Source organism: Marmota monax, unplaced genomic scaffold, assembly GCF_021218885.2.
Source record: "Marmota monax isolate L192 unplaced genomic scaffold, Marmota_monax_Labrador192_F-V1.1 WCK01_AAM20220418_F8-fsc00111, whole genome shotgun sequence".
NCBI lineage: Eukaryota > Metazoa > Chordata > Mammalia > Rodentia > Sciuridae > Marmota > Marmota monax.
This window is the reverse complement of record NW_026695067.1, coordinates 5,328,409-5,339,768: the sequence shown is the minus strand read 5'-3', so window position 1 is coordinate 5,339,768 and position 11,360 is coordinate 5,328,409.

The following is an 11,360-nucleotide window of genomic DNA, read 5'->3' as shown; positions in this document are numbered from 1 at the left end:
GGCTTCACTTGCTTTCCTTTTCCAACTCCAACTCCAGTTCAGTCCTTAGATCTCAGCTATCAGGCTTGACTCCCCATCAGGTCTGTGCAAGACCACCAGTGACCTCCTGAGTATCAAACGAAATCTTGCATTCCTTCCTGATTGACTTCTGAGCACCATGCAATGCTGCTGACCATTTCTTCTTCCTTAAAAACACTCTGAGGGCTGGGGATGTAGCTTAAGCGGTAACGCGCTTGCCTGGCATGCGCGGGGTGCTAGGTTCGATCCTCAGCACCACATAAAAATAAAATAAAGATGTTGTGTCCACCGAAAACTAAAAATAAATAAATATTTAAAAATTCTCTCTCTCTAAAAAAAAAAAAAAGTAAAACACTCTGATCCTTCTGGCTTTCTTTGTATGTCTCTGGTCACTTCTACATTTCCTTTGTGTCCTGTCCTCCTTTGTTGGCACCTCACATGTGGGCTTTGTCCTTGACTCTGTTGCGTGCCCTGTCTTTTCCCACATGATCTCTCTTCCTGGACTCTGTCATCCATACCCTTGGCTTTGGTTACCATCCATGTCCTCAGACCAGAGTTGTCCTCTGTGCTGCAGAACTATTTATTCATTGGCCTCTTGGTTGTCTTAAAAGCACCTGACCCTCCAAATGTCTAAACCCACCCTCCCCAAGGACCCCTGCTCTTTCTGCTCAATGTTGGAGACTACCATCCTTCCAATGATTGAAGCCAGAAACCTGAGTATCATACTTGATTCCTTCTTCCACCTCCACATCTAATTAAAAAGTGCTATTCTTTCTCCCTCTTAAATTTTTCTCAAAAGTGTCCACTTCTTCCCATGCTCACTAATAAAATTCTAGGTGATTTGTTACCTATATGATGGCAACAGCCTCCTAACTGGCCTTCCTGCCTCCAGCCCTGTATTTTCTATAATCCATTATCCACAATACTGCCAGAGTGGTTTTGCAAAATGTAAATCTGACTATATCTGCTTAAAAGTCTTCGATGAATTCCACTGGTCTTAGGATAAAGCCCAAACTCCTCTGCAAATAAGCTGCTTATGGCCCGGCTGCCATTATGTCCTCAGCCTTCACTCCAACGAGTTCCCTCCCTCCCTTGCTCTGTGAGCTCATGCTCTTTCAGAGCCCTTCTGTTAGTGGCATTGGAGACAATGCTGTCATGGCTACAACAGTGATTATGGAGATATTAGTAGTTGAGGATTATGGAAGTAACTTTAAATACTGCCCTCTTTATTTTAAGGCAGTCTTTAGGGACAGACTCCATCCAATGGATGTTCCTTGCTCCTGTCTCCTGGAAGGTTGATTGTGCATGCTGTCTTGGGCCCATCTCCACCCAGGGCTATTTTTGGACCCTCTGGTCAGATTCCTGGCTTGTTCCCATATTTTCTCTTAGATGTCAGCCTGTACCTCTTTTAGTGCTCATCTCTTTCCAGCCTTGAGTTGATGAGTTGAGCATAATGATGATGGTAGAGGATAATAGTGACACATATAAAGACATAATGCTATCCTCGCTTAGTGGAGAGACAAACCCAGATGCTGGGGACCTCAGAAGAGGAACCACTGGAGGTCCAGTTAGTTGGTGTCAGCTCCAAGTCCTGTCTTTGCAGCTGACTCCTTTGATGATCAACGGAGAGGGCTGCTTCGACCTTCTCAGAGGCCAGGCTCTGTAAGGCCTGGCCTGTCACTCTCCAGTATCTCCAGGACTGGTGGTTTGATCCCCATCAAAGGGCATTTGGCCTGCCAGGCCAGGGGTCTGACACTCCTGATGGAGACAACATCCCTCCCCAATATTGGCATTTATTTCCATCTATGAATATGCATGGAGGCTGCTTTCCTAAACTAAAGCTGGGGGTTAGGAAAAAAGAAGATAAGCAGGCTGGAGGATGATGGGAAGGTATATATGACCCTAGGTAGGTTGAGTGATAGTACTCAAAGATAACTAGGTTCTAATCCCTGGAATCTATGAATGTTACTTGGTATAACAATAGAGATTTTGCCCCTGTGATTAAATATCTTAAAATGGGGAAGCTATCCCAGATTATCTAGGTAGAGCCGAAATGCAATCTTTGTTGTCCTTATAAGAGGGAGGCAAAGAGGGGTTTGACACAGAATAAGGCAATGTGACCACTAAAACCTGATGGCCTTCAAGATGGAGGAAGGGCCAGGAGCCAAGAAATGCAGCTGGAAGTGGGAAGAGGCCAGGAAAGAGAGTCTCCTGAGAATGGCTAGAGGGAGAAACAGCCTTGCCAACACCTTGGGTTCTGCCCAGTAAAACTGATTTTGGACTTCTGACCTCTAGAGCAATGAGAGAATAAATATGTGTTCTTCGTCTTCTTCTTCTTCTTTTTTTAAGCCTCTAGTCTTTCATAGAACCTCTAAAATCCAAAATAACCTCCCAAGTTGAAAAATGAGAACCAAAGACTCACAGTTCTTCAATGCTTTAGAAAAATGACTTATTTTTATTAATAATGAAGATAACTTTATTTTCATATTATTAAGCTGTTTTATGCCTTTTCTACTTTCCTTGCCTATTAAATCTAAACCTTTTCTTTTATTCTCCTGTGAAATAATTATTATGAAGTGATCATGAATTATATTTATTAATGAAGATAAGAATTTTTTTTTTGTTTAAAGTGTGTTTAGTTTTGTTTCATACTGGGTATTGAACTCAGAGGCTCTCAACCACTGAGCCACATCCCCAGCACTGTTTTGTATTTTATTTAGAGATAGGGTCTCATTGAGTTGCTTAGCACCTCGCTGTTACTGAGGCTGGCTTTGAACTTGCCATCCTCCTGCCCTAGCCACCAGAGCCACTGGGATTAAAGGTGTGCACCACTACGCCTGGCAAAAGTGTGTTGTTTTAAGGCACCAAGTTGTTGTCATTTGTTACAGCAACAGTAAGAAACCAATACAGTCTCCCTCCATCCTCCTTGACTTTCTTTCTAGTTGGGCTGAGCCCTGAGTTAAGCAGAGGATGGCCACAAAGCAGTAGAAAAGGCCATCTTCAACTCTAGTTGGTGCCCAGCACACTCTGGTTCTAAGGAAATAGCTTTGGAGGCTTTGGAAACATTGGAAGGTGATATTCCCTCAGAGCAGCGGTCACACAGAGGTCACTGTCAGAGTGACACACTCAGGCTGATTCTAGGAGTTTTGCTGGCAGCAGGCGTTGAACTAAGACAGGAGAAGGAGAATTCCAGAGAAGCCATATGGGGATTGTGGTTGACAGGGTGATGCTTTCACATATGTATGCTCCCTTTTTGGAACTCCCAGAAATACTTGTGGCAGAGGAGGAAGAGGGCAGAGGTCCTATAGGTGCAAGAAGAGAAACAGCAGGGACTTTGGCTTAGGGATGTTAATGGAAATTTATTTATAGTCACAGACTGGGAGGGTCTGATAATGTTTGTCTCCTAGCTGACCACCCTCTCCCGCCCTCTACACAAGCTGATTGAGCTAATGATGATTTCCAAACTCTTTCATCCCCTTTTCCTGTTTTCATTCTGTTTTTATCTTTTTCTTGTTGAATTGAGGGAGGATTTTCTGCGTTAGGGCAAGGAGTCTCTTCTTTGCCATTTATTGCTACAAATCCCCATCTTCCTCCAGTTTGTCATGACTTTTAAGTTTTTGTTACACAATGTTTGCCATGCAGAGGTTTTCATTTTTATGTAGTGAAGCACATCAACCTTTCCTTTTATGATTTTTGACTTATATATCACACCAAAAGAACTCTTCCCGAATGGAGAAATACTCCCTTAGGGCTGGGAAGGCTGCTCAGTAGTAGAGTGCTTGTCTATCATGTGTAGGCCCTGGATTCAATCCCTAGCATCACCGAAAAAGAAAAAGAAATACTTAAATTTTCTTTCTATAAATAAATCTTCATATGTACATACAGTCTATGTCCAATGCCTCACATGTGACACGTGGTAGGCCAACGCTCTACCACTGAGGAATAACTCTAGCCCCCTAAATTTATATAAATGAATCTGGATTCTATATCTGTTTCATTGATTTATTTCCCTATTTCTATACCAACGCCCCCATCTCTATGACATACTATCATCTTAAACAAATAAATATTTATCCTGTACTATTTATCTCTTCCAAAAATCACCTAGATTGTTTACCAGATTAACTATCTGGTTAAAATGATTGATCATATTGACATTTTGATTAGGATTGTACTGAATTTATCAATAATTTAGGGGCAATGGATGATCTTTATATCATTGCATCTTCCCCTCTTGGAGGAAGGTCTTCCTCTATTTAAGTCTTCTTTTGTGTCTGGGGAGAATCATGCCATGGTTTCAGCCCTGGTGCAGCCTTTTCTCTCATTTTTGTTTCTTTTTGTTCGTTTCTGTCAAGCTTGGGGAGGGTAGTTTTGTAAACCTGCATTTAAGCCACCATGATTCCCAGAAGTCTTTAGATTTGCCCTGAATTGAGGGTGAAGGCGGGGATGATGAGCTAAAGCTGTGGGTGTGGGTGAAATTCAGAGGAGATTAAATGCTAAACGAGAAGAACAGAGCCTTGCAAAGTGCCAACATTTACTAAGAGGGTGAGTGCAGCAAATGTGGGTGAGAGAAAGCATACAGGAGTGAAAGGCCAGAAACCAACAGAGCAGTGTCAAGCAAGCTGGGGGAGGGGTCAGTTCAAGAGCAGCACAGATGACAGAGTCCCGTGCTGCTGTGGGGAATGACTGCCATGGAGCGTGGGTTGTGTGGGGTGTGACTGGTGAGTGGTGAGGTGATCATATCATATAATATTCCAACGGGGACACTCAGAGACTCTGAGAGAGCAAGGGTGAGCTAGGATTATTCCTGGCAAGAAGGACATGTGTATTCCTAGTTAGTAGAGATCTCTGAGAAAGGGATCTCAGTCAATGGAGGGAAGGCCACAGTGCCCAAGCTATATGGATTGAGGACTAAGGACAGTGAGAGTAGACTGTTCTTTTTAGAAGCTTGCCCAGCAAGATAAGGAGAGAGTTGGGTTATAGGAAGAGAGGGATTAAGGTTGAAGGGGAGTATGTGTGCTTATCCGTTTTCTAAGCTTTAGAGACTTGTCCGTCATAGGAGAGAAAGGACTTAATAGGGAGGGAGAGATGGAAGATGCAAAATATAGAAGGGATAATTAATAAAGAAGATACAGGAAAACAAAACAAAACAAAAAAGAAAATATAGGAGAGGAGGGGCCAATATCAACAGCCTGTAGAAAACATGGGATTATCCTAGAAGAGAAGGAAGGATAGCTCCTAACCAGGACAGGCAAATAAAAGAATGTATGACAAGCCAGTGGAAAGCTAAGGTGCAAAGAAGGGAGTAAGGGCATTCAGCTCCTTAGCAGTGATTGAGAAAGGGGTGGACAACTTTTCAGGGGCAAAGAGCCTCCAAAAAGAAAGGGTTGGAAATCTTTGACCCTGTCCCTTGGGAATGAATATGGTTAGACCCTCCCCGATGAATTGAGATCATCTGGTGGTAGGAACCTAGACAGCTTGTCCAAGCCCAGTGCCAGGCTCTAAGGAGCTAGAAGCCTCTCCTACCCTAGGTACTTTGGCACACTGGGGTCTTTCCCTACTGGGCAACACTCACAATGCCTGTCAAACTCTGAACCAGTGAAGTTATCACTGTACCTGGATAAGAATGCTCAGACTAGATTGTACTGTGACATTTTGGGGTGGCAATGAAATCCATAGCTAATCAGAGGCTCTGATACTCTCACCACTTGATTGTGGATGAAGCAGCCCTTTGGATTCAGGAAGTCCTCAGTGTTCTTGGACAATATGGGGAGGAGGAAGTCCTCAGGGAGAGACACTAGATTTCTTGTTACTTTGGGTAGACTCCAAGGTTAATATGAGTATTTATAAAATATTAATGTAATTTATGATCCAATTTGATAAAGAAAGTTTATATAATAGAATGATATACAGCCATTCAAATGATGTAGGGCCAGGTGAGGTGGCATACGCCTATAATCCCAGAGGCTTGGGAGGCTGAGGCAAGAAGATCACGAATTCAAAGCTAGCCTCAGCAACTTAGCAAGACTTTGTTTCTACATAAAATATAAAAAAAGGTTGGGGATAGTGCTCAGTAGTTGAGTGCCTGTGGGTTCAGTCCCTGGTATCAAAAAAAAAAAAAAAGATGTTGGAAAATACTATTTAATGACATGAAAAAATATTCAGGACATATTAATTGAAAAACCAGTATGACCACAATAATCTGATTTTCACCAAGAATATATATTTCTATATATGGATAGATATAAGATTATAAGAATATATACGAATGAGCAGTGGTTGTTTCTGGGTAGTAGAATTGTGGGTGATTTCTCTTTTGACTTAACTTTTATTTTCTAAATTTTCTACAAGGTGCTTGCATTGCTTTTAGGAAGTTAAATAGCAAAGTTATTTTTTAAAAAGATTGCTAAGCTGTAAGGGCACCCCAGCTGAGTCTGAAGAGAAATCTGTTGAGAAGCCAGTATCTGAACTGGGTGTGCTGTCTCCAGCTGCACTCAGCAGGCACAGCTCATAGCTGTGTAAACTGAAGGTGAAACAACCTGGCCAAATTTAGCAATGCACCTAGCCTAGTGTTGCTAACAGGTCACCCCTGGGACACACCTGGGGGAAAGTACTCTATAGTTCCCACCTGGGGCTCTATAGACCACCCTTGAGCTGGTGAGGCAGGTCATGAGGACATCAGTGAAACTTTCCCTCTTCTCTGGGCCCTTGCACAACTGTCCTGAGCCTTTGGCACCCAAAAACAAATGCGAAAGATGAGGATTTAGAAATGAATGAGGATCTTGGAAGGAGTGGACGGCTGTTGCTGTCATTCTGGTTACATGAATTCTGTATTACCATGCTTCACAAAGCTATGGGGAGAAGAAAGGGGAGACACTGAAAGAGTCAGACCCCGGCAAAGGCATGTTGCTAGGCCAGAGCCCAGCCAGAAGGAAGGCCAGAGTTCCTGAGAAGTCCTAGGTCAGCACACTCACATTGGCCTCAGCTAGTGGACCACTCTTCACACATCACTGAGTCTGACTCCAGCAAAGGCCTTAGGCAATTGCCGAGCCCAGAGGCTTTGCTCTAGGTAAATCTAGTGGAGAGGAACCTAATGATGTTTCCCATCCAAATTTGGCAGGTATGTGTCAGGAAGTAGTTGGTAGATATAAGTGGGTTTCTATTGGGCTATGTGGAATTTGGCAGGGAGGAGGGCTACCCACCTTCTGCTCTTTCAAGATCCCTGAGATTTTTGATTCCTGAATCAGATGTCACCACCTGTCCCATGGGAAGCAACTTAGACAGCCAGGCTTCTCTGCTCAGCAAAGCAGGACCATCTCTCTCCCAGGAGCAGCACCTTTGCTAAACAGGAGGAGGAATGAAAAGGGACAGGTGAGGAGGGAAGGGTCTCTCCTGACATACCTACCTCATGCCCACGTAAATATTCTACATCATCCCTTGTACCTGTAGAGTCCCTCTGAGCTTCCCACAAAGACAGGGAAGGAAATATGATTTATCTCTGACTCACGATAGGCATTCCATAAATATTTTTGAATGCAAAAATGAGTGAGAAAATGAGCAAATTAATTAATTAACTAATTTTGTGAGCTTGGAGACCTTACATGGCTAAATGGAGAGACAGGCTCTTTTTAGACCAGGAACACAAAGATAAAAATACTCAGTGTCTGGCCACGAGGAGAAAAGAAAGGCTAAGTTGCCAAGGTTTGTGACTGAATCAAAAATGTTATGTATTAATCATAATACTTTAAAAAAGTCTTATGTTGGGAATAGAATGACAGATTATTAAGTCCAATCAAGACCAAGTTTCAGATAAGAAAACTGAGGTCCAGAAAGAGAAGGGAGTATCCAAACCCACAGTCTGGTGGAATTAAAGCAAGCTTCAATCTCTTGCTTTCCAGTCCTGCAGGACTCTTCCACCCTGTACCTCTTATGCAGAGCCACTTTAAACCTTCTTCCCAGAGGGAGGAGGTGTGATGAGTTCCCCCTTATAAATAAATATTGGTTAGGCATCTACTATCTGTGGCATATCCACTACATGCCAAGCAAGTTGCTAGGTGCTAGAGATATAATGGTGGACTAGATAGTGGTTTGACAGGGAAGCAGATAGGCAATCTATCAAGCAATCCCAATAAGGAAACTGCACCCAGCTTTGGAAGCCTGGAGAAGGAAAGCCTATTCCAGAGCCAGGTGAAGGGTCAGGTGGAAGAGTTTGAGTGGGGAGCACAGATCCCACACACTCCTCTGATAGCCTTCCTGGAGACATCTCCCTCCTTACTCCATCCCCACCCCCGTGCCCTGGCATTCTGGGCCTATCTGTCTCCTACTCGCTTGTGAGTGCCTGGCTCCAGGGACCCAAGCTCTCCAGATAAGAGTCACACCTCAGAGGCCAAGGGGACAGATAGGCAGGACAGGCTGCTCTGATGGAGGGGGCCTTCGCCAGAGATGCAGGTCAGGCTCCGTAGGAAAGCTCTGGGAAAGAAGGCCTGTTTCAGAGACAAGGGGGAGTGATGTGGAGGCCCTCTCAACCCAGACAACCATACTACCTGCTCTTCAACTGTGTACCTCAGTCTTGTTTTGAGGATAAATTTCTCCAGGAGACTCCATCTTTCTCCTCTCCTTTTCTGCCTCCCTCCTCCCATCTGCTTGTTGTTGGAGTCCTAGGCCAGAGGCCCAATTGAGGGAGGTACATCCAAACAAATCAGATGTAGCCATTTGCCCAAAAAACAAGTAAAAAAAATAATGGTAGGAAAGAGACTTTAGTCAAGATAGCCATATTGGAAAGATGGATGATATCAAGCATCTCAGCCCTGTCTTTGGGGTACTGACATAAGCTTTAAGTTTAATATAGGAAGAATTAAGGCAGGGGGCAAGAGGTGTCTTGGTCAAACTGTGGTCTGGCTGATCATGATGTCAGTTCTGGTTCTGCAAGGTGGCTCTGATGAAGTCCTTATCATTGCTTGAGGGAACAAGCTCCATTTACCTCATAGACTTGTGATCCTGAAAGGGGGCAGTTTGGTTCCCATGAGGTGATTGCTTCTGCTTAGGGGGACAGTCTCATCATGGGATGATCTGTCTGCCAGGCTCTGCTGTTTCGGAAAGGTGATGGGCAATGACTATTCTAAGCCCTGCTCCAAGGGTCTGGAACAGGATGCTGAAAAAATTGACAGATTTTCAGGGAGAGCTGACTGTACATGCAAATCTTGAAATTACCTTGGTTACTTTTCTCTTGGTGTCTTCAACCTCAAAGGCAATGATTACCAGATTTAGATGAACACTCCTTAAATTATCAACACAACTATCTGACCCAAAGTTTAAGGTAATGAAGGAGACCGATTCAAAGTGAAAGCAAAGATGCCAAGCTTTACCCTGTTTTTAGTTACCCACTGGGCACAGGTCTAAGTGAAGGGTTGGTGCTTTTTAGCAAAGGCAGCCTATCTAGTTCCCTGTTATAAGCTGACTCTCACCTCACTGCCTACTCACCCCTCATCAGCCTACCCTGAGTCATTTCTTCCATCTTTCTTCATTGAATAGCTCCTAAAGTTCAATCTCTTCTGGAAGAGTGTGGAGGTAGAGACAGAGATGAAGAGAGGGGAAGAACCACACTCTTGCCCTTCTCCCTTTTCTCATCCTAGCTCTCAAGGGGAGTTAACATGGACAGGGTCAGATGTATCAGTCAGAGGCCCTTCAGGAAGTAGAAAAAGGACAGTCATGGGTCTGCAAGATACTGGGGGTTAGGGTCTTAAAGGACACCTCATCACCTTTCCCATAAGGACATGCTGGATAAAATAATCAGCTAAGGGAGATTAACCTTCTCTAAGATTTTATTGCTACTGATACTTGGCCTGGGGCAGACCTCTGAGCCCTCCCTTTTCATGCTTCTTGATAAGGACTTTAACTAGGCTACTGGGGTTCCATGCATGGCTCTAGGAAGTCTTTGATGCAAAACATCATGTATTTGGATATGTGTCCTTGTTTCTAGAAGGCCCACAGGGTCCATCAGATCCCCCAAAGGCATCCGTAATATACAAAAAGTTGCAGAATCCCTCATCTGGGGCTTTAGAGGAAGAAGCACCTCCCACTCACCTGCCCCCTCCTGGGAGGTTCCCCTCCCCTCTTCTGGGTTTCTTCCGCTCCTGTGCTTCTGCAGACAGCTTGTCCCCAGAGCCAGCTGGGGCCATGTGCCTCTCTGCTCACCTGGACACAGTGCTGTGCCTCTATCGACTGCCCTATTTAGGAGCTGCTGAGCTGGCTGCAGAAACCAGGTCTGCATTTGCCCCCTCCAGAGGTATCCAGGCTTTGGTATGGGCAAAGGACCTCCAAATCTCTGGGCTTATGGAGCATGAGTTCTGCAGTCATAAAGACTTGCACTTGGCCCTGGATCTATGCCGCCTTGATAAGGTAATGAGCCTCCTAGAGACTCTATTTCTTCTTCTATAAAATGGGAGAAATAATGCCCCCGCAGGGGGATTGTGAAGACTAAATAAGGTTATGATTATGAAATGTCAGGTACTCGATATATATTAGCTGGTATCTAGCGCAACTAAATCCAGAAGTTTCCTCCACAGTGTCCCTGGCAGGAAGGTTGTCCTGTTCTTCCTAGGGAGCTGCCACCTCCTGCGGCAGTCCAGCCTCCATTTGGACAGCTCTTACTGTGAGAAAGTTCTTGTGTCAATTAGAGGCTCTTTTGAGTTGAAGTAACAAGAATTCAACTCACCGGCTCACCAAAAGAGGGAATTTATTGGCCCAAGAAATTGGGAAGGGCAGAAGTAGAAGTGACCTCAAGGACTTCAGAGACCCAAACAATGTTGCTAGGACTCTCCCTCTCTCTCTTTCTCTCTGAAAGTCTTAGCTCTATTTACTTCTGAGATTGAGCAAGGCAGCCAACAATTCCTAACATATGTCAAGTAAACCAGAAAAGATAGCTCTTTCTCTTAATTACCACATATAAATTCTCAGGGAAGGATCGAAATTGGCTAGGCTAGGGTCACATACCCATCCCTGAGCCAATCACTGTGGTAGGGCCATGTGCAATTATGATTGGCCAGAATTAGTCACATGACCTGAGGATAGGAGATGGTATACTTTGAGAGGTAGCCATATTGGCACCATGTGGGTTTTGGGAGGTTAGTTTCTCCAAAAGTAGGAATGCTATTTCTAGAAGTCTGGGTAAACAAAACCAGTGGATGTTCACTATGATTCTTCCTTACATTGGGCCTGATTCCCTGTCCTTCTGATGACCTTCAGTTCAGCACCAGTCCTACCACCATCTTCTCGGCTCATACAGGTGAAGGCTGTTCCCTCAGCTGCGTCAGCCCCACAGAAATATGAACAGTCATCATGAC